This window comes from Prenolepis imparis, unplaced genomic scaffold (assembly GCF_030444845.1).
Source record: "Prenolepis imparis isolate NDT839.2.m4 unplaced genomic scaffold, iyPreImpa1.0 SCAF_11, whole genome shotgun sequence".
In the NCBI taxonomy this organism is placed as follows: Eukaryota; Metazoa; Arthropoda; class Insecta; order Hymenoptera; family Formicidae; genus Prenolepis; species Prenolepis imparis.
The window spans coordinates 10,327,181-10,348,672 of NW_028141169.1; the positions used below are offsets into that span (position 1 = coordinate 10,327,181).

The 21,492-nt window shown below is 43.9% G+C and overlaps 1 protein-coding gene across 1 annotated transcript in view; it reads right to left on the minus strand.

Moving 5' to 3' along the window:
* The window catches only part of Mib1 (E3 ubiquitin-protein ligase mind bomb 1), a 369,810-nt gene that overhangs the window by 260,367 nt on the left and 87,951 nt on the right, over positions 1 to 21,492 (minus strand). The window lies entirely within an intron of this gene.

The following is a 21,492-nucleotide window of genomic DNA, read 5'->3' on the forward strand; positions in this document are numbered from 1 at the left end:
AGCGACGGTACTTTCATCGCGATCTCGATGGGGTGGAAACGACTCCTCGGAGGAGGAACGACGACGTCGACGACGATAGCGCCGGATGCGTCCTGGCGCGGTAGTCAGGTGCCGCGTACGTGACGTCTCTTTTTGCGACGCCCTGCATCTATACCGAGCAAAAGTTTTCCTTACTGCCGTTGCAGTTCTTTCTCTCCTTCTCTCTTTCTCTCTCGGTCTGACTCTCTTCTTCGTTTTATCGATCAGCGCGCTTCATTTCTCGCACATTGATACGCTTCTTTTTTTTTTTCTTCATCCCTTCCTTCCCTACCTCTTCATCCCTTTTTTACTGTTTCTCTCTCTCTCTCTCTCCATCGCGAGATTAATGTAGCGCTCGGAAGCTGTCGCAGACCAAGTTGAACGTCGATGGTGATTATATCGCCGCAGAGTCAGAAAGCTTTTATGCAGCGTTCTTGAATTGTCGTTTCCCCTCTGCGGTGCGATTTTCATTTAATTTTCGTACGCGTTGCACGTTACACGTTACTTTATTATATGAAGAATGATTGAAAAAATGAAAATTTCAGAGTTTGAAAAATTGCTAAATACAACCTGCTCATTTCCTATTGCTCTTTATTAAAGTATAGGAATATATGTGGAATGAGAGAGAGATCGTAATGTTGATTAAGCTCCATTATCGAGATCAAATCCCTGAGGGTTTTTTCTTTGCGCAAATAAGAGAATGTCTTTTTCCCAGTTTCTCTCGCCCCGTTTGTGTGTGCAATGGTTTTCGAGAACTCTCTGAAACGCAATCGAAATAATAAAACTAAGAGACCCGTTGACCCAGTTACGCGAGCAAGCAGATCCTGATCGATGGCATCGGCAGATGTTTTCCGAAAATTCCCGAGTTATTGGAGCTCAGTGGGCGAAAATGCGCGCGGGAAGAAAATTCTCGCGATCCTTTCTCGGTTTATTTATTACGCGACCGTGACTCGCTAGCGAACACTCTTAACGAATCTTTCATTTTTTCAAGTTTGCTCCCACGTTATTTTTTTTATATCCCCCGAAGCGATATAAAAATACATCCTGAATTAATAATCATTTCGTTACTTAACATTACTCTCCTTTCGCAATGTTCGCGAATATATGAGAATTACAATGATCGATACCCAATCCTCTCTCTCTCTCTCTCTCTCTCAATAAATCACGATGTTAGACAGGCACTGGCGGAAGCAGAGGAAATGCATAGTCCGCGAGAGCGATCGGCTTTTTATCGCCGTTATTTTCCCCGGGTCGACCTTTAGCCCGAACTACTATCCCACGTCCGTCCCCCAGCCCACCTCCACGGAGGCAAAGGGAGCGGCGTCCACGAACTTGTCGTGGTAATAATTTCCGCGAGAAGGTCGGAACTTGGGCCATTCTGCTTTCCATTAAGGGAGATACTTTCCCGAAACTTTCTACTCTTTTTTCTCTCCCTCTTCTCAAAAAGGTAGAGCAGGCGCGGCGAGGGAGAATCGCGCGGGAGGGTGCGTCGTGCTCTCGCCGTCGAAAAACCGAGGGAACAAGGGCGGGATCGTATATCGCGTACTAACCAAATTCACCGCAGTTAAAAATTCCCTTCGGCCAGCCCGTCCCACGGTATCATCGTTATTAGAACAGTCGCTGGGAGGCGTCGACTGAGTTACGGCGCAATTATGCCGCGGAGTAATACTCGTACGTCAGTCCGAAATGGTCCAGCAACGGGTCCCCCTACGTTTCCACCTCGTACCACCATTTTCAGGAGCGGGGGTTTCAAACAAATGGGGCCGGTCCGGTAACGTTCTTGCGCGCTGAGGATCGACCAAATGTGAATTTGGCTTTTCTTTTTCTCCTCTTACTTCTTGTTCCGGATTCGTGAAAACGATGTTTCCATCCCCGATAAACATTCGCGTTTAAACGAGCCTCAATAATGATACCGTCTTTTAAAAATAAATCCCAATTACATATATCAAACTTTGCAATTTCAGGAAAATTTTAACAAATGTTTGTGCGCGAATCTTTCTAGAATACGAACTTATATTTCAAATTTCTAAATGTTAGCATCCAAAAGGATTAAAAATAAAACATTTCGTATCGCCATTATCTCGATAATTATATCAAAAGAATAAAGTTGAAAAAAAATTGAGAGAAAATAGTCTTTGCGCTTTTATCGTCGATGTAAGTTGCAGAGCTCGGACGTTTCTACCGTTTCCTTTCGCTTTGTGCACTTACTTAGCCGTTAAAAAGGATATAAACTCGGCAAGAGAGGAGAGAGCGCGATGAATAAGTCATCGCGCCTCGGTATCAAAGAAGGCGAGTGCGTGTATCCTGATGGCAATCGAACGAATTGATCGAAAGGAGGGCACGAAAAAAAAAGAAAAAAAGAAAAAAAGAAAAAAAAAAAAAAAAAAAGAAAAAGCTGCCTTTGGCGCACCGAATGATATTGCTCTCTAAATAATCCGTACAACGCCGAGCGCTTTTATATTCGACGTTATACGGATTCTGCGACGCACGATTACGATTTCTTGAAATTTTCAAGGAGAAAAGCTCGACACACTCAGCGAGCTGACAGCTTAAAGCCGCGTGAATGTAAAACTCGCAGAGAGACGAGAGACAGAGAATGAGAGAGCGAGAGAGACGATCTCGTGCCGTCACTGAGAAATTTAATCCAATTACGGCGGATCGAGGGAATGGAATTTACTTTCGCGTTCTTTAGAGCATTCGCTCGTTCAACAGAGTCTAAGCAGACGTTAACGCTGAGCGGTACGGAAATCTTGAAATGTATTGTTCTCCCTGGCACAATACTTTCTTTTCCGGCTTCGGCCTTCATCTACGATCTTATTGTTGCAACGGGCTTATCTCTCTGCACATTTCATTCGAGACTATCAACTTGCCGAATGAATCTTCGCCAAGTCGAAGGGTATAACCAATTTAAACTTTGCGATGCTGTGCAGCAACGAGCATTGTCTATATACACACGCCGCTATATCGAGAACTTTTTCAATCTCTCTCTCTCTCTCTCTCTCTCTCTCTCTCTCTCCGCAGGCCTGGACTTGTAATAAAGTAGGCATACGCATTCCTTTTGCAACAAATTCCTTCAATTCCGCGAGCAACTTCGACTACTCGACGTAAAAAGCGTAGAGATAATAGATGAATTATTTCGGCGAGAAACGCGTTTGAGAGAGCGCTAAGGTTTCCAAGGCGTAAGGAAGAGCGAATCATCCCTTCCATCAGCGAGTTGAAACGTCTACTCATTACTTCGCCATATAACGAGCTCGGAAAGTCGACGTAAGAGAAATCCTTCGTCGGAAACTAGGCGCCTACAGGGACTACATCTAAGTTTTACTGCGAAAAGTTTCCGCAGGCAAGCCGCGCACCGCATAGAATGACGAAGAAGCGGAGACTCCTCCCGGGGCAACTTGTTATCGCTATCACGGCTAGATAACTCGCCGAAGTGCATTCGAGTGATCTTCGTCGAGAAGGATCGCGAGCGGTCTTCGCTCTGAATCCGCCTAGCCGCCTTCTCCCTGCCAGTGATCCATCACGCGACACTTGGCCGTGTTTAGATAAAGTCTTCCGCCAGACTCTCCCCGTTTCTCTCTTATACCAGGTCCAGACGAGACTCCGCACTATGCGACTCTTTTCCTCCGTTTTAACATTTTCTCGCTATCCATCCGGGACTCTACGCCGAGAAAGAGAGAGAGAGAGAGAGCGAAGAACGATGGCAGAGATCACGAGTTTCTGATGAGCCAGGAATATCGCCCCGTCTCTCGGAATAAAAACCCTCGGAGTAAGATCGATCGTACCCGCGGATTGTCGCGCATAATAAATTATCCGCATTATTAAGCACATTTCACATTCTGGGAAAAATTTAAGCGTCGAGAAAAAATCGCTTATCCGTCATTAAAACTTTATATACGTTATCGATGGACTGATTTATATTTTATTAGAGAATGGATTAACTAAATAAATGTAGAACACGAGAGAGAGAGAAAGCTTTTTTTTTCCACTCGAGCGCAACGATATTATCCTCCCCCCGGTACTCGAACGTACGATTGCTCACGAGTGGAATTGCATCTTAATGCGGGGAATGTAATGACGTGATTTACGGACGGCACGCTCGGCCCCGGTGCACGCGCGCATAACTTATCGGGACACGTAGCGGGAGAAATCTCGGGACGAAAGTTGTTGAACGCGTTTCGCGGGAGGGTTGATAAATTAGGGAGATTATTAGGAACAGGCTGTTGCAAGAACTGTTTGTTGATAAACGTGCTCTCGGTCCCGTCCTAGCTTAGAGCTTTAGCCGCCGCGTCTTAAGCCGCACGATCGTAATGGTAAGCCGTAAGCACGTACCTAACGTAAGTCGTGACATAAGGCCCCGTTGCGGCCTCGCTACGTGCTCGCGGCCTCTCTCGTTATAAACCGCATTTTGATTCCACCCGGGAGGATTGTTTTGTCGAAATTACAAAAGTGTCGTTAGAGAAGCGGCTGGAATTATCGCTCGCGCGCAAAACGCGTGACGTTGTGTCACAATGGCGATACGTCACGTGTTTTTCACAGTCTCTCCGTGAATTTCCGTCAGTTTAGAAACGACCAGGCCATTTATCAGGCTGATAAATGGTAATGCGAAAGAGTTCTCGCACGTGACACGCGTGAAAGATGCGTATTGGAAGATGGATATTTATAAGACGATTTATTTATTTGCCGGTGTATTATTCGCGACACAGTATTAATTCTCGATGAATAAATTATTATTCGTTCCTCGTTGTATATAGGATCAAGGTAATGGTGAATAATGAAGATAACAGTGTATATTATATACAACTTGGATAGATAAATTTAGAACAATTTAGACAGATAAATAAAGAGAGAAAGAGAAGAGAAGAAAGGAAGCGAAATCCTGTTACAACCCCACGACTCTCGTTGACACCGAGATCAGGATCGCGGGGCGAATTGCAGCGCGTACAAGAGCGATAACTTATATCGCACGTAATACCAGCGACGGCCACAAAGTCGTTCCCCCTGTCCCCCCACGCCCCAAAGCCACGAGACTCTTAAGCTCCCGCGCGGTTGATGAAGATTTCCCGATATATCCGATAAAGCCCGACCCTCCTCGCCGACTCACAACGCGGCTTGTAACACATCACGGAATCGCGGAAGTTTTACCCTCCGGGAGACGGGAGCTTTGGGAGGCGGAAAACTCGAGATGCGGACCTTGCCTAATCACGCGGGAAGGGTGCGAAGGCGACGGTAGGGAGGGGGGGAAGGGGGGCTCAAGGAGTTGTTGGTGGCAATATTAACTTTGATATTGGCCGGCGTTAAGAAGAAACACAGCCAATAACTTCTCCGGTCGGCGAAGTGGTCTCGATTGGAGAACCGCGGCGAAACTCTCCCACTCCCCCCTTTCGCCTGTCGCGGAAAGAAAAATACTTCCGTCTCCCCAGCCCCCTCTTCAATAATCGTCGCGACACATTACAATAAGAGTAACCGAGTATTTCGTTCACACGCTCACGGGGTACCGCGATATCGCGTGCACGATGCACACGTGCGCGTGTATACGTGTCGATATTGAACTCTGAAGGCGGGTTCACCCCCTCCGGACTGCGCATATTACAGCTATTTCGCTTGTTTCTTCGAGCCGTCGTCGCGTTTGCCTATTCACGCTTTCGTGCTCTTTTAATTTCTGCACCGTTCTCTATTCTTCGCCGATTCTTTTTTTACAGAACCACACTGAATGGGACAAGCTAGATATTTGTCCGGTTATAAATCGTACATGTAATAAAAAAAAAGATAAAAATTCGCTGAAAGTCTATATCCGCGATGTCACGCTGCGCTAACAATAAGACTCCCTCGTCCGCGTAAACAACGTTATATGAATCAATAGTTACATCGTCGAAAAGTATAGAATGGTGCATTGTAAAAGACGCACTCGTCGATCTATATTAGTCGAGATTACAGTCGCGTCGGCGCTTCCATCGCGTGATTCGAGAGCTCATCAATAGTAATTCCGTCGCTCAAAGAGTCGTTAATTAATGGAGCACTACGGATTCACCGATATCCGGTACTCATTCCGTTTTTATATATCTCTCGCTGTCGTCGAGCGTATAACGAAACGGCTTTGACGTATCGCGTTTGTAGTCGCGCGCGGCTTTGACACGCGTGATCCCGCTCTCGCTGTTGGTCCCGGGCGTTTTTTGCGAAATTGACGAACGACAATTTCCCGTCAAACAAAAAAAAAAAACAACAGAAAAAAAAGGACGGACAAAGTCGCGAAAGAAAAGGCTCTCCGAAGAGGCGAAACGAAACTTTACGCGGCATTTCGCGCCGTCCCCCCTTTGAACGAGCAGACAGGCACGCGCGCAGTCATCGATCCAGAAAAACGAAATCTTCCCCGCGATTCCGAAGTGTACGGCTCCTACTTTTTCTCAAGCGCGTAATTATGTGAAACAATACGAAGGAGAAAGAAAGAGAGAGAGACAAAAAGAGAGCAACGTGCAGCGGCATAGGTATATTGAAAAATTCCAAAGGCCCTTTCTCCCTCCCTTCTCGCCCCGTCCCCCATCTCGTCCTGGCATCATTTCACGAGCGAGCACCCCGTCCCCTTTTTCACTCCCTCCGTGCTCCCCCACCCTCAAGACAGAGATTGATGCGGGGAATGCAATTTCCTCAGGCTCTAGCGCGTTTATCCTCTGGTGCACCTTTTCCGTACGTCCCAACGATTTCTCCAGCGCCAACTTGCGCATTTGTATTAATACGATCGGGATGGATTCGAGAGGAAATTCTTCGGGGTCGCGGGATTTCTAAGCTACAGCCGGAAGTGTGCCTGCAATCCTATTATCTTGGCGCTTGATTCAAGGCCGCGAGGTGGAATCGCCAGTGTATAGGGATCTCCTCTCCCGATATCGATCAGCTTAACGAACGAGTGTAAAAAAAAGTGTGCTAGAGAAGAGACAAGTTGCGCAACCGAATGATAAATAATGCGGCGCGATTCTGATGCATCTCGCTCCGACGTCAATACGACGCATTTCCATTCGCGAACCGAGAAATCTCATTCTCTCTCTCTTTGTTATTTCTCCATATAGTTATAGCTGCAGATCAAATACTGGTGGTCATAGAATCGCTGATATTTCTCAATATGTATATAAAAGACACTGAAAGGAAGAAACTTTTCGATATCTCGCGTATCTTTTCAGCAAGAGAAAAACTTCGATTATTGCAATATCGAACATTAATATTATATTTATTGCAAGAGATTAATCTTTCTTCGTCAAGTCGATTTTTCTAGACTTCGGCTGACAAAATCACTCGCGTCTATTCGTCGATGTTACCGCATTTCATGCGGTCTTTCGCAAAACGTAATTGCTAGCGACACGGCAGATCGCGGTCGAACTCGCGCGCAGAAATCTGGGGTAATTTCGGGATAATTGAGCCGTCACACACACACACACACACACACACATTGCGTCGTGTGTTTGCGCGTTCGAGTCAGTAAACAGATATGCAAATAAGCAGCAAGCACAGGAACTAGCGCGGGAGACGATGAACTTAGTCTCGACGCTCGATTTTTCTATCTTCCCTATCCCGAAGGCCATGCAATTTTATTGCTCGCGCTCCTATAAACCCCGAAGGTCTCGCGTCGTTTATTCCCCGGCACGCGAAAGCGTTTTGCGCGCGATTAAGCGCCGCTGTCCGGCAAGAGAGACTTACGGCGACGCATAACGAATAGAGCGCACAGTTACGCCAGATCGCTCGTCCGAAAACAAAAAAAGGGAACCATTATACGTGTATGTAGCGCGACGAATAATTAACCGGAATTCCGGTTGACGCGGTATATGGCTGTACACGTGCGATAAAAATAGCGAGCCGACCGAGTTATTTGCTCCGTATAACAAAAGATTCGAGACGCGAAATGGAACTATATTACTGGCGAAACTGGAGAAAATAGCGAGGGTACCGATAGTAAACTCGGCTTTTGAAAATCCCAAGAATGTCTGATTGTATATACTCCGCTCTTCGTGGAAAGATAGCTTCTTACACAAGATAACGGGGGAAATTATATCTTGCGCCACAAAGGAGCTTCCGTAAAAATATCGCGTCCTATCCTTTGAAAATAGTCCGACTCGCGTTTTATTCCGCGCGGAGGAGAAAAGAGATTTATTTTCGCAACTGCACAAACGCGGTGGAGCACCTTGAAAGGATATCTGTCGGTCAGCTGGAGAGCTGGTAGCTGGCTACCGTCAACTATTTAAAAATATTTTCGTAACTCTAAAAGCGCACTGCAATGCTGTGGGATGCCGACTACTCGACGCGCTACTCGCTACTTGGATTTATCCGATATGGGTTGCAAAGAGACGATTATGAATCGACGTGCCATTTGGTCCATCATTTTCGCTTTATCTGTATTCCCGGTTCTTTCGTCTCGCGAGCTACTTAACAATGGCTCACTTACGTGATCCTCGAAATGTAAAAAGCGTGTAAAAAGAGCGAAAGACCCTTCATCGATCAAAAATTTCGCCGGGTGTCCTTCTGCCATTTTTTCCTCCGCTGATGGAGAAGAAACGAGGGCACATATTACCACGAATTAACTCGCCGATTCGCGATGCAATTACTATTTTGCAAACAAATACTGGACCCTCCGAGCGAGCATTAACGTCCGGATCTGGAGATACGCGGGTGCGTTAAATAAATCGATGCGAGAGAAAGAGAGAGAATCCAGCCCGTATCTCTACGGGTTATTTTTCGCCGATCGCAAATTCGGCGCCATGAAGGCCTGCAGCCGATATACGATGGCACGGTATATCCTTATTTTTTTCTCCCGCAGAGACAAATGAGCAGGAACAATGGCGTATAAATCCGATTCCTTGGATCGCGAGACTCGAAACATCGCTAAACTTGGGAGCAAACTCCGGCTCAATCAGACCCTTGTTAACTCCGGCTGCTATTACTGCGGATATTGAAGTATTGATCTCGTTCCTCTTTCCCCGCTGAAAGTTTATGTCGGCATTACGGAGATTTTATGCCCTCCCTCCCCCTCACCCGCCCTTCCGTTCTTGCAAGTCGATCCCCGCTGCAGGCAGATATTTACATTTCAATCGGCTGATTAAAAATCTATAATTATGCCGTCTTTCGCGATGGATGAGAAGTTTCGCGAGGTCGATACTTTTTTTTCCCTTACTATCCAGTTGGTTCTTTGTTTTGTCTAAAAATAATGTATTTCCGTCAGTGGATAGAAATCATACCTTGTCTTCCCGGATGAATGATCTTTTAACTAGCAGCAAGAGGAATAGTTTTGTTTTCAATTTAAATTAGGTCTATATTTTAAAAATAATGAGAAATAGAGAGAGAGAGAGAGAGAGAGAGAGAGAGAGAGAGAGAGAAAATGACAGATTTATCTCTCAAAATACAAGATGGAGTATTAGCATAGAATGTAACAAAAAAATGGTTTAATTGCAGTTGTGTATCATTTTCTGTAAAATGTTGTTAGAGAAAATAAAGTTAATGAACAATATTCTATCTAAATAAATTACATTCAGAATATCGATAAAATGAGAATGCAGAGTCAAATAGAGTATCAAAAATAGCAAGAAAGACTTGAATACTCTAATGTTGAAGACGGCATTAACAAATATTAGAAAACGCACAACATCAGAGAAGAAAAATGCCTGATCATTATACGAAAAAAATTCCAAGAAATAACAAAATGTAAAAGAAGGACAAAATCTTTGAATGAGCGAATACATTGCGATACAAAAGAGAAGTTGGTGCATACAAGTATAAGAAGGCAGAACAAGCTGCGTAAACAAGCTGCGAGCCTAATAGCAACGAATACAAAAGAAAATCCAAGATTCGGTAACATTCTGCAAGGGCATTCGAAGCCAGCGAAAAAGTGTGGGCGGTTTTCGAATGGGAAAGAAATGCCGAGGCCGCGTAACGAGGTACGAGGGTGTGAAGAGGGCGAGCAAATAATCGGGTGGATTCTCGTCTCGAGATTGCGTTCTGACGCATCTCCTTCGCGGCCATTTCATTCGTTCGATCCATTATCATCTTCGCCGAGTTGTGAAAAAAAATTCTCGAGATTCGACAATATGATCATCCTCGAGGCCGATCATATTCAATTTTGCTCGAATAGAGCAGAACCGCGAAAAAATTAAAAAAGGAAAGAATAAAAAATTATATAATTATATATTATAATATATATATATATATATATATATATATATATATATATGTTCTATATATATTATTACATATATTATAATATTCAAAGATTTTATTTTTCAATAATTAAGGTCGACGTTAATTTAATCTCATGCAATATTCAATGCTTATTTGTTATTCGCGACACAAAATTTGAACTAATTTTTTTTTCGCAAAGTGTCATTAATATACAATACATGTCGCAACACATCGGCGTAATTAAAAGAATATACAAAAAACCGAAATACCGAAAAATACGTCCAAACAAGATATTTTCGTTGGCACGGTCCATCGAGTTTTATCTCCGATGCGATTCGACTCGTTACCAAAAAAAAAGGGGATTCCATATGCAGCGAAATTGAATTCCATCTCGATTTACGAATCCATTATCAATTCGCGGTTATATCCCAACGACTTTATACAATGATCATTCTCGATGACTTTTTTTCGCCATGACGTATATAGTAGAATATATACAGAATAGTCACTCTCTCTCTCTTTCTTCTCAGCAAAATGGCATGCAACGCATTCGTTATTAGGAAATAGATGATAGTTTAATCTCGAAAAATCTAACGAATAATACTGACTTAATAATAAAACTTTTCCAGTGTTTTACTTTTAACAACTTCAAATGCAGCGAGAGAGTGCTCGTATCGCGACGTGTGACAAACACGATTACATAACACCTGCATAATTAACATCCCACGCATGTCGGTGCGTGCGATTATAATTGCATCGTCGGATATATAGAGTATATACACGCGTAGGAGGTGACGTGCATCTCAAAAATTTAATCCATCCCGAAACGCGGCTGCTTGCGAGCGACGTAGCAACGGCATCTGCACAATTGGGGTGCGCGATGCTCAGTTGATTAAACGCAGCCCGAATTGTTGGCGCATAACGCCGTGTATACAACACCGGGAGGAGGAACAGCATCCACCGGGCCCAAGATAACACGCTTTCCGCGTCGGCTCTTGTGTTTCTCCCGTCTCCCATGTATCCATTCGCCGCCGAAACTGCGGCATCTCGGGTCGGCGCGTCGCGTCGCCCCATAATTTCGCTCGAGTAATTAAGAACCGCAGACTCTCCCTGCTACATGTGCGCGATTCCCGTCGCGTGTGTGTCTCTTTTCGACATGATCGAATGAAAAGTGCGACGACGAAAGTCTTGGCGGAGCCGACAAGCCGCAAAATGATTCGCCGCGAGCGGATTTACGCGAACTTTGTACGAATATTTCGAGTTTCTCTCCGGAGGAGGAGATCGTCCTCCTAAGTCCGTCGCTTACGTTTCCTGGACCGCCCGCGGTGATGAAGTTTCGCGCGTTTTCGATCGTACAGCTCGCACCTAGAATCCGGCCTTCCGTGTCGCTTACGGAATATTAAATTTTCGCCTTGTCGCGTACTCTCGTATCCGCCCAGCATTTTACGCGTCACGTCGATAGAATTTCATTAAACGATATGTGCATAGAATATCGAATGTACAATATCCCTATAGCGGCGCGAGTTCTTTGAGTTTCTCTCTATCTTTCTCTCGTCGCGCATGCAATGTATATTTCTTCAGAGAAATATTTCATAGAACACAAGCGTGCATCTGCCTCTGTGTCTTATATCGCCGTAGGCGAATATATCGAAATTACGAGACCGTAAAATGCATCTTCAAGATGCAGAGTCGCAATACACACACAGTTAAATCGTTGCGTTCTGAAAGACAACAATCGTACATGTATGTATATTCTTCGCATAAACATATTCTGCTCCTAGTAAAGCGTTTTGGACTTGTAGCTTGGTAAGCGAATATATAATTCTCTGTCTTGACGTTTAAAAATATTCAGAATTCATATATTATCGTTGTCGACCTTTTAATTTCTCATGTCACAATGTAGTAAGATAGTATTTATGAGTGAAAAATTATATAGTCGAGAGAGAGAACAAGTTTGATGTACCTTGCAAAAACCAGGGCGCACAAAAGAAAAGCGGTGTTCGGTCTGGATAACCGAGGCTCGAAAGACCTCGACTTTAAAGCCGACCTCGTAATAAAGCGTTAATCCTTCGAGCCCTGATACTTCTCGTCACGTACACGGCCGTTTTTCTCCCTCTCTCTCTCTCTCTCTCTCTCCTGCGCCTTTGTTCATCGTCGCATATAAAGGGCTTTGATATTAGTATCTCGAGGGTGGTCACGTTCTGCCGAGCTGGCGTGTGAAACAAACTCGGTGCCGCGATGTCATGCAAGATGCGACCGAGATAGAACATCGGGAGGACGTCGATCAAGGAACGTCTCAGTGTTTTCTCGCGGCGGTTCTTTTTTCCGACATTCGTTTTCATTCGAAATGTAATGAGACAATGTTAAAAAAAATAGCAGAGAGCATAGAAATTCAAATTCGATGCTTTAAACTTTTGATTTAAAATTTAGATTCAATAAATGCAGTAGAGAGAGAGTAAAGGAAGAAAGTCTGTGGACGATACGAATTTTTTATTAAACAGATGAAATATTAGATGGTTTTATTTAACGTAATAACAAAAATTAAATAAAGATTTTACGTAATTAAGGAAATTACTAGATTCGCGATCCTACTTTTCTCCACACGCCAAAGTTATAGTCGATATGCGGGGCCGTTTTTCTGCAGTAGCTCGAAGAAACGGGGTACGGGGTACACTCTAAACTGATGCTCCTAAAAACAGCTAATCGCTCTCGCGCGCCCCTCCTCCTCTGCCACCCGCCGTAAAAATATCCAATATGCATTTTACGACGAAAAGAAGCGACCGGCGAACCGTGGAGAGTGCGGGATGGCCTTCTGCCGGCCGTGGCCCCTTTTTCCCCACGTGTTCGAGCACCGATACTAGGACGCCGCGCGACGCTGGCTGCATAAAAGTCTTGATTAAAATTTTAACCCGCCATACTAAGTCAGTCATGCGCCATCAGCCGCGTCGCAATGTCTTTAAAAATTCATATATTCCAGCCTAAGCGGCAAATATAATGAATAAACATAAAAATGTCGGGGGCTTTTGGGGGAAAAAAACGCGGGCGCGAGAAGATATAATAATTACGGACGTAACAAGTCTCGCGAAATTTTTCAACCCCTCCGTAGTGGGTCTATTTTCTCCTTGCTGAATTTTGTTATTGCTCGCGTGATCGTCCCTCTCGTCTTTCTCTCTTTCTCTCTTTTTATTTAAAATGGCAAACAGGAATGACGTCGTTTGAAACGCTTCACAATTAGGCCATATTTTCAAACGATCCGATCTTAATTAAATTACGCGCCAGAGACGAAGTGTTGTAATGTCGATCGGTCTCATAGAGACGGGTGTGAATTGTTGCGTTTGAACGTGATCGAGATCCCTTAAATCGATCCGGAGAAGAAGGGTTCGGAAATGTTTTTTGGAAATTGAAATTCACGCGTCGGAATAATTAATGATAAAAAGCAACCGAACAAATGTACTCGACAACAATGGTAAGGCATTCTCTCAAACTCCTCTCCTTGCTCGCTCGAGAAAATTGGGGTGTCGCGACGAGGTTGCCTCGCTCGTGTAGGAAGGGTCTCTTTAATGAATCCAAAGTAGCTGCTGTTTCGTTTCGCCTTGGCGAATACGTCGCTCGCGAAATATCCTAATCTGCAAAATGTCCCAAAGTGCTGATGCGGAAGACCGTATAAATTCTATGGGGCGTGAGCCCCCGGCAAACGCGCGACGCTAGTGTGCACGAGAGAAACGAGACGGAGAGAAAGAGAGAGATAACAGAGCATTAAAGCAGCCCGGAGGGTAGCGAAGTGCGCCGTAAGATCGTTAACCGTGTTAAATTTAAATCTACCCAAATTCGTCTTGCATTTAAGGTCCTTTTCTCTGTCTCTGTTTCCCCGCGTTCGCCCACCTTCGTGCGAACTAGGAATTAACTGGAACAAAGAAAAATAACCTTCACGGCGAGCAATTAAATCGCCGCGAGATAAAATTCCCTTTGTTAGCCGACGAGGAGGACCGGGCAGTCGTTATACATCGAAGCCTGGCCCGTGTCAGGTCGATAAGCTTCAAAATTGTGGAAGAGCAATTGCCCATGGTCATGCGATCGACCCACGTGCGCGACATGGTTTCTCATTCTCCCCTTCCCCCCTTTTTCTCTCTCTCTCTCTCTCTCTCTCTCTTTTTATGAACGCAAAGTCATGGTTGTCATTCTCTATAATCTGTATGCATCTATCGGCAAAATAGCGAAATCATTACTCGTTTATTATTCTAAAAATCGCAGATAGAGTTTAAATAAGATTTAAAGTAAAGCAGAATACATTCCCGAATGTACCGAGGGAGTGTGAAATACCATGTATAGCACCATGTGTGAAAAGGATAAACATTTAAAAAAATGCGTTTCTCGAAGGTGCGAAAGAACGCTAAAAGTCTCCGTCACGTTGCAACCTCATTCCGATACCTTGCGACCGCCGCTTCGAAGCACGCGACACTTTATTTCGCACCAGGAAATATCACTTTGCGACTTTCCGCGTCAAGATGGAAAAGTACTCGTCGACGACTCGGTACGGGGTGGCGCGAAGGGGGCGAAATGGCAATCTGTAACTCGCCATTTGTTTTACGACACTCGATCTTACGCGCGGGGTGAAACACTTGCACAACTCATTTCGCCGTACTAATATACCGAACTTTTGTTCGCGCGCGCGGACCAGCGCGATCGTAAACTCTTTCTCCGAAGTTGTTATTCCGCGTTTTCAACTAAAATAAGACGAGGAAAGTCTTCAGAGTCTTCGAAGGCGCGTGCAGTGCGAAAGTCGGATCAAATGCATCGAGTTGACGAAGAACCGATCGCAATAATGTATTTTTCTTTTAAATAACTATCAATCTCCAACAAGATTCATCTGACGGTAGTCGTTTAGGATCTAAAGTACTACATTGCACCGAGTCTCGTGCTATTCGTTCTCTTCTTATTTTTGCAACATTATTGGTCCATTCTTTCTATGTGAAAGCAAGCGAAATAGGATCCATGAGGATTTACAGATTCCGTCTCGGGCCGTCCTCCCTTAACAGAGTACTGTCCCAGGGAGAAGAGGCAAGGAGAAGAGGCAAGGAGAAGAGGAGGAGGGAGGAACGAAAAGGAAGAAGAGTGAAAGAGCGTCACCCTCGCACGAAACCGCCACTCCTTTAACGGTTACGAGGGCGATAAAAGAAACTGCCACAATTTAAACTTGGCATACGCAAGTAGAGTTCTCTCGGGCGATTTTCCGCTTCCTGAAGTGACTAAACTTCTTTCTGTTCTCTAATACGCGGGAAAGACGATGGCTTCCCTCTCGACTTCCTCGTCGCTCGCTCTCCCATTTTGTAATTGCGAGCAAACGCTTTCGCGTTTTCACTTTACGCATTAGCCCTTCTATCTCGAGATAAAACTCGATAAAACAACGAGACGAGAGGGAGGACGAGAGGCCAGGTTCTTATTACTTTTTCACGTCGTCCACATATTTTTCACGGGACCGCTCGTGGACGTAACGAGCGAATGCGGACGAGAGACGCGGGAAGAAGCGACGACGAAAAGGCGAGAGGGGGAAACAGGAAACGCGCCGTCATTTTTCTTTACTGGCGTTTAAGCACGTAGAACCATTAATTTGAAGCCCTTTTTTTAAGCGCCGCCACCGCGATCGACCGAGAGGATCGTTAACCACCACCATCGCTCGCGCTTTCGGGCCGCACAATTTTTTAAAATAAAGTTAATAACACAGGTCGGGATAGCACAAATGTCATACGGAATGCAAATGATCTTCCGAATCCCTTGAGAAAGCGATCGTCTCGCTGAGCTGTTGACTCGGCGAATTTCGGCGAAGTCAACACGGTATCGTGACTATGTATAAATATATAATATATATGTATATGTACAGAGACGAATAATGAGTCCGTACGTTTTCTCGCGAGCATACGAGACAGTGCATTCATTTAACATGTACCGTTCATGCATATGTATTTGCATAATAGACGCCCGCAAAGTCGTACGTACATCGCGACGCGAGTATGTGTATATATTTACATATATGTATGTAAATTCACGTGGTATAATATGCATTACCGATCACGCCGCGGCAGTTTTCGATGAGCTTAACGTCGGAGTTCTGGTGCACGAACTGCCGGGGTATAATATATATACATATATATATCGCTCGTTGTGTAATTGTTATTGTGCGCCCAGCGGCTTTGTACTGTTTGTTACATATGCTAAGTGACCATCGTTATATCGATAGAACGATCGTCCAATGAAGTGTCTTTTTGCATCATTCGATATTGGTACATTGCATATATTACACAACGTGAAATGCCAGCAGTAGCAATTATTGATAAAGTTGCGAGGAAAATAGTTTTCAGAAAATCTAAAATATATTAAAATATAATAAATATGGAAAGGACATGAATGAAAAATCAAAATGCTAAACGCAAACATTAATATATATATAATTCTGGAAAATTTCTAATATATTTATGTCTTATATATTTATCTTATATATTTATTATCTAATATATTTTTATCGAGTGTATTAATTAGTAATATCAATTTTCGTTAATGTATAATGTAGCATAAATGCTTTTATGTATGTTTATGTCGAATTATAGAATAATTTTAATATTTTAGAAATGGGAAATTAAAAATATATAGGTGAAAATCATAGACAGAATAAGAATCGATATCTTATAAAGTTTAAATACTGTTGGTTCCAACTTGGACATTGTAGATAGATAGAACCGGCGCTGAATTTTAGCTAATGTCCTATGAGAATTATGTGGTGCTGACTTAGCATTAATAACTTTAATTCGCGGAGAAATAAAGGAACGTGTCGTAGCAAAAGAATGGCGCGAAGAAATATATAGTTAGGTATAACTCTAGTTCGTGCGAATTGGCCATTTCAAACGAACTATACGGGGGGAGAGGAAACGAGGCGAGAGTGGCTCGAGAAGTCGTTCGCAACCAAGTTTCCCGGATGGAGATACTAACCTAAATACAAATCTCCACTGTTGGTGAGAGGCTACGCGCGAAACTTCCCGGCGTGTATTAAATTATGTCGCGGCTCTCGCTCTCGAAAGTGGAGCTGTTTATATTTATCCCTGCGCTTCTTCCCCATTCAGTCTCGCCCCTCGTGCGAGATGGGGGTGGCAGCCCTTGTCACGTGACGACTCGTGGGAGTCGTCGTCGTCGTCGACGACGACGTCGTCGGCGGCCGCGGCGTTTGCAAACTTTTCACTTAGAGCTTTTTAGCGAGCTGCAATTTTTAGTATTTGTCGCGCTTCCGTATATTATCCCGGCCGTCAACGGCAACCGGAAGTTTCGGCGCGACGACCGGCGCCATTCTCGCAGACGCTCGCGGATCGATCATCGCCACCCACGCTGCGATTTCTCACGCCGCCGATGAGATTTCTTCGGGGAACTTGGTCGCGAGAGATTCCACGTGCGAATAATAATACTACTGTAGCATTCAATCATCTCTCGAAGAATTACGTAAAGTTTACACGAGGTCTGAGAAAGAGATCGTATACAGAAAAAGATTGTTAAGTTGAAAAATGTAGAGAACGTTTTATCCTATTATTAAATTTTTTCTTTGATAGATTATGTATTTTTATGTTTAAGCTGTGCTTGCGTGCACGACGTTAAACTTGATCATTTCGGATCTCGTGAAACAGATCGGGGGAAAAGGTGCGCGAACGCAATACGAGGGTTGATAAGAGGCATGCAAATTATCAGCCGAGCCTGGTCAATGTTGCATGAGCGACACGCAACCATTTTCGACCATCAATCGTCGATCGAGTCCGTACAGCAATTTACGCTCGGGTGTCCCCTCCTAATTGAGAATATTGCTGGAAATTGGCTGTAAATTCATGCGTATCGTAGAAAGCCAGCAATTCCCGATAGTTAATTAACCGGATAAAGGTCTGACGCGCTCTCGCACATTTACGTTGATCCTTGTTACTTGGATGCCCGCTTGCTTGGTCACCTAACAAACCCTCGCGTACGCGAAATCGGAAGCCCATAACGATGAACATGGTCGGCGTTAACGCGCATTAGTGCGCGAGCAAACTCGATCGTTAAAACATTATTAGCGATTGTTTTGCCAGTTAAATTCCATTTTGCGATAAATACCATATGTGACGATTTATAATACATCAAATAAAATCCTATCCCTTTTATGACATTTTAATTAATTTTAAATCCTGTGACAAATAAATTATTGCTTCAACTGACGCCTCATTGTTGATCAGATTTAATATGTTTCACGCTATCCGATAGATTCTTCGCACACTATTGACGCAGATTGAGTAAAAAGTATTCGCGAAATGTGTATCACGAGCATCGTGGTCAGTTCAATGGAAAAGATCGTGGGACGAGGGAGGTCTCTTTATCCAGCGTACAAACTTTGTCTTATACAGCTTATACGACTGTCTGAAACTCAAGCTGCATCCTTGCGCTATCGAGTTTTGAACTCCTATCGAGGATACGTGGTACGAGTACTCATCTCGAGTTTCGGTATTCGATTTCGCGACGGTAATACGAGAATTACCAATCAGCGCGCCGTGGTCTTTATTGGCGAAACACCGGTTGCTCATTATCGCGATTTATGCGTTTAATATCGTTACAGTTGTATTAAATAATGAGATTTCGAGTTCCCGGGAGGAAACGGCGGTGGTGGGCAGCGGGACGGGGCGAGAGGGGAAACGGCGGGAATAAACTGGCCCCATGTGTGTTCGCTCAACCGTGGAGAATAATATACACAAGCGAGGCGTTAATGAGATTTAAAAATAATGGTGATTACCTGCTTTACTCATTAGGTGTAACTTGTACTCGGCGACGTGCGCTTTTGCACCGACGCGACGCGCAATTCCACGTTTTTGGCCCTCCGTTATTCTTGTCGCGATACGCAAACGCGAATCTCCCGCGCCGGGAGAGAGAGAGAGAGAGAGAGAGAGAGAGAGAGAGAGAGAGAGAGAGAGAACTTGGCTGGCAGCACAGAATTACTCGCGGCAAAACAATGCCGCGGAAGAAAACTCATTATACCGCTATTACAATCCTCCCCTCTCACGCCGCGAGAGAGATCCTCCTGCGGATCCGTTCTTAGCTCGACGGAGCTTCGCCGATCTCTCCGCTCCGGCACGTCGAGGATATAAACCGATGAGCTAACCGTAAGAAACTACCGATCGATTCCTCGGGAGTTCTCGGCGAGGCCGATACGATCGTTATCGCTGAAGAGGAAATTAATCGATGCGCGCGAATATGTTATTCCGAACGAATTAGCAAAGACAACCGCGCATACACAGACTATGATCCATTGATCCGGACGCGCCATTGTTTTCCGACCGCTTGATATCGCAAATTCAACCGGACATTCAAGGACCGGCATTCGTAGCCAGGCATCGCCGGGCTAAATCGCAATCCCAGATATGCCGACGAAGGACATGAAATCCGCGTTTGCTTATTGTATCCAAAGTGATGTACAGCCGCAACGGAGCCGCTAACTGGCCCGACCCTCTCCAGGCTTGATATATGCCGTTCCAGGGTTGCTCGACGTAACACTTATTCCCTCGCATCGTCGTCGATGGCGCGGCGTTATTATGCCCATAATTCACCGGCGCTTTGACGCGTAACACCTCGCAAAAGTATCGATTCTTATCAGGGGAGGGAGATGCACTCCTGGCCCTGATTTTCTTCCCGCACGCCGCGCGAAGGGGAAGAAAGGGAAGAAGATCGTCCCCTCGACGTCGAGGATTGACGAGAGTTCTTTCCGCATAGCTTCGTATTCCGCGCTTTTACGTATGACGAATGATCATTGAGAAAACGTCCACCTGGTATTCGCGTTTCACATTGCAATCCATGTATATACGTATCCAAAGTATTCATTCGTATCCAAAGTCGGCTATGCAACGCGATAGATTGAAAGGCGATATAACGTCGAGCGCGAGACAGCCGGCCATCAACCGGAACGATGGTACTCTTATGGATATCAAATTTTTTATCCCGAACACAGACGAACGAAGAATCCGACTACATCGGATACAGATGCGAAATAACAGCATACAGCTATGTTGCCTGGCTTTGATCTAACGCGTTCTCATGAAAATGGATCGCATAGGCTATTATTCTAAAATTGTCTGGGTTTCCCTCCGCCTCCTCTCCTCCCGCCCCCCCAATTTAATCCATCTTTGCGTATTTCTAAGTAATTGAAAAATGTACATTATACTCAGAATGATATATCGCATTAAGAACGCTGATAATGATTATTACGTTTAAATTAAAATTTACAACTTTCGAGTATGTAAAAGTTTTCAACTATAAAAAAAACTTATATAGTTATTAATTTTAAGGTAAAATTAATTATAAAAATATGTGTACATACTTTAAAGAAAGTTGAAAACGAATTTATCGAAGAATCGTGCAACTTTGCAAAAGAAATGGAATATATAGGATTTTATGCGTATGATAATTTCTGAACTGCGTTTGCACCTCGCAATCGAAGATATGTCGAATCGGTACTAGACGACACTATACATGTTCATCGATATAACAAGGTCGACGTGCCGGAACAGCGGAAAGGATTGGTTGCGGCAGGGGAAGGCTGTGTGTGTTGCAGGAGTGGAAATGGGGTTTGGGACGCGCGAGAGGTGGCCAATGCCGTTTTATGCATACCGAATGCATACCCACCCATTCTGATGCATCGCATGCATGGATAATTGATTTATGACCGAAATAAACCGCTCGCCTTTGCGATAAATAGAAAATCCCCATAATGCCGAACGTACTACTGGATCTTTTGTGTGCTAAGGGCGTTCCCTACAATATAAATAGTGTTTTTAAAACGTCTTTATATATGAACCCCCCGAGATTCATCTTTTAAACGTATCGAGAATCCATCTCTCGTTCAACTCTGAGCTTAATATTAATGATTTTGAAACATGCAAAATGTTCAGAATAATCCATTAAAAATGATACAAATGCAAAGATAAATAAATAATGAGTAAACATTACTACCTATATATATATAAAAACTACATACATATGTATGTATAAACACACAGTGTTTAGTTTAAATATTAGTATACAATTATTTTTTAATTAATAGAGTTATAAAAAAATTCTTCGGATAAAAATGTTGTGTATGTTCAGAAAAAATTTATATAATACATTAAAATTTAAATTTTTTTTCAGAATTTTTTAAAATGTGTATTAAATAAAATAATATATCTATTTTATTACAGTTTCGTAAAGCATTTGACAAATTCAATAATATGCAATAAAGTGTGCTTTTCAGTAATCATTTGAGATATTATTACTATAGTGTTGCTCTAATTG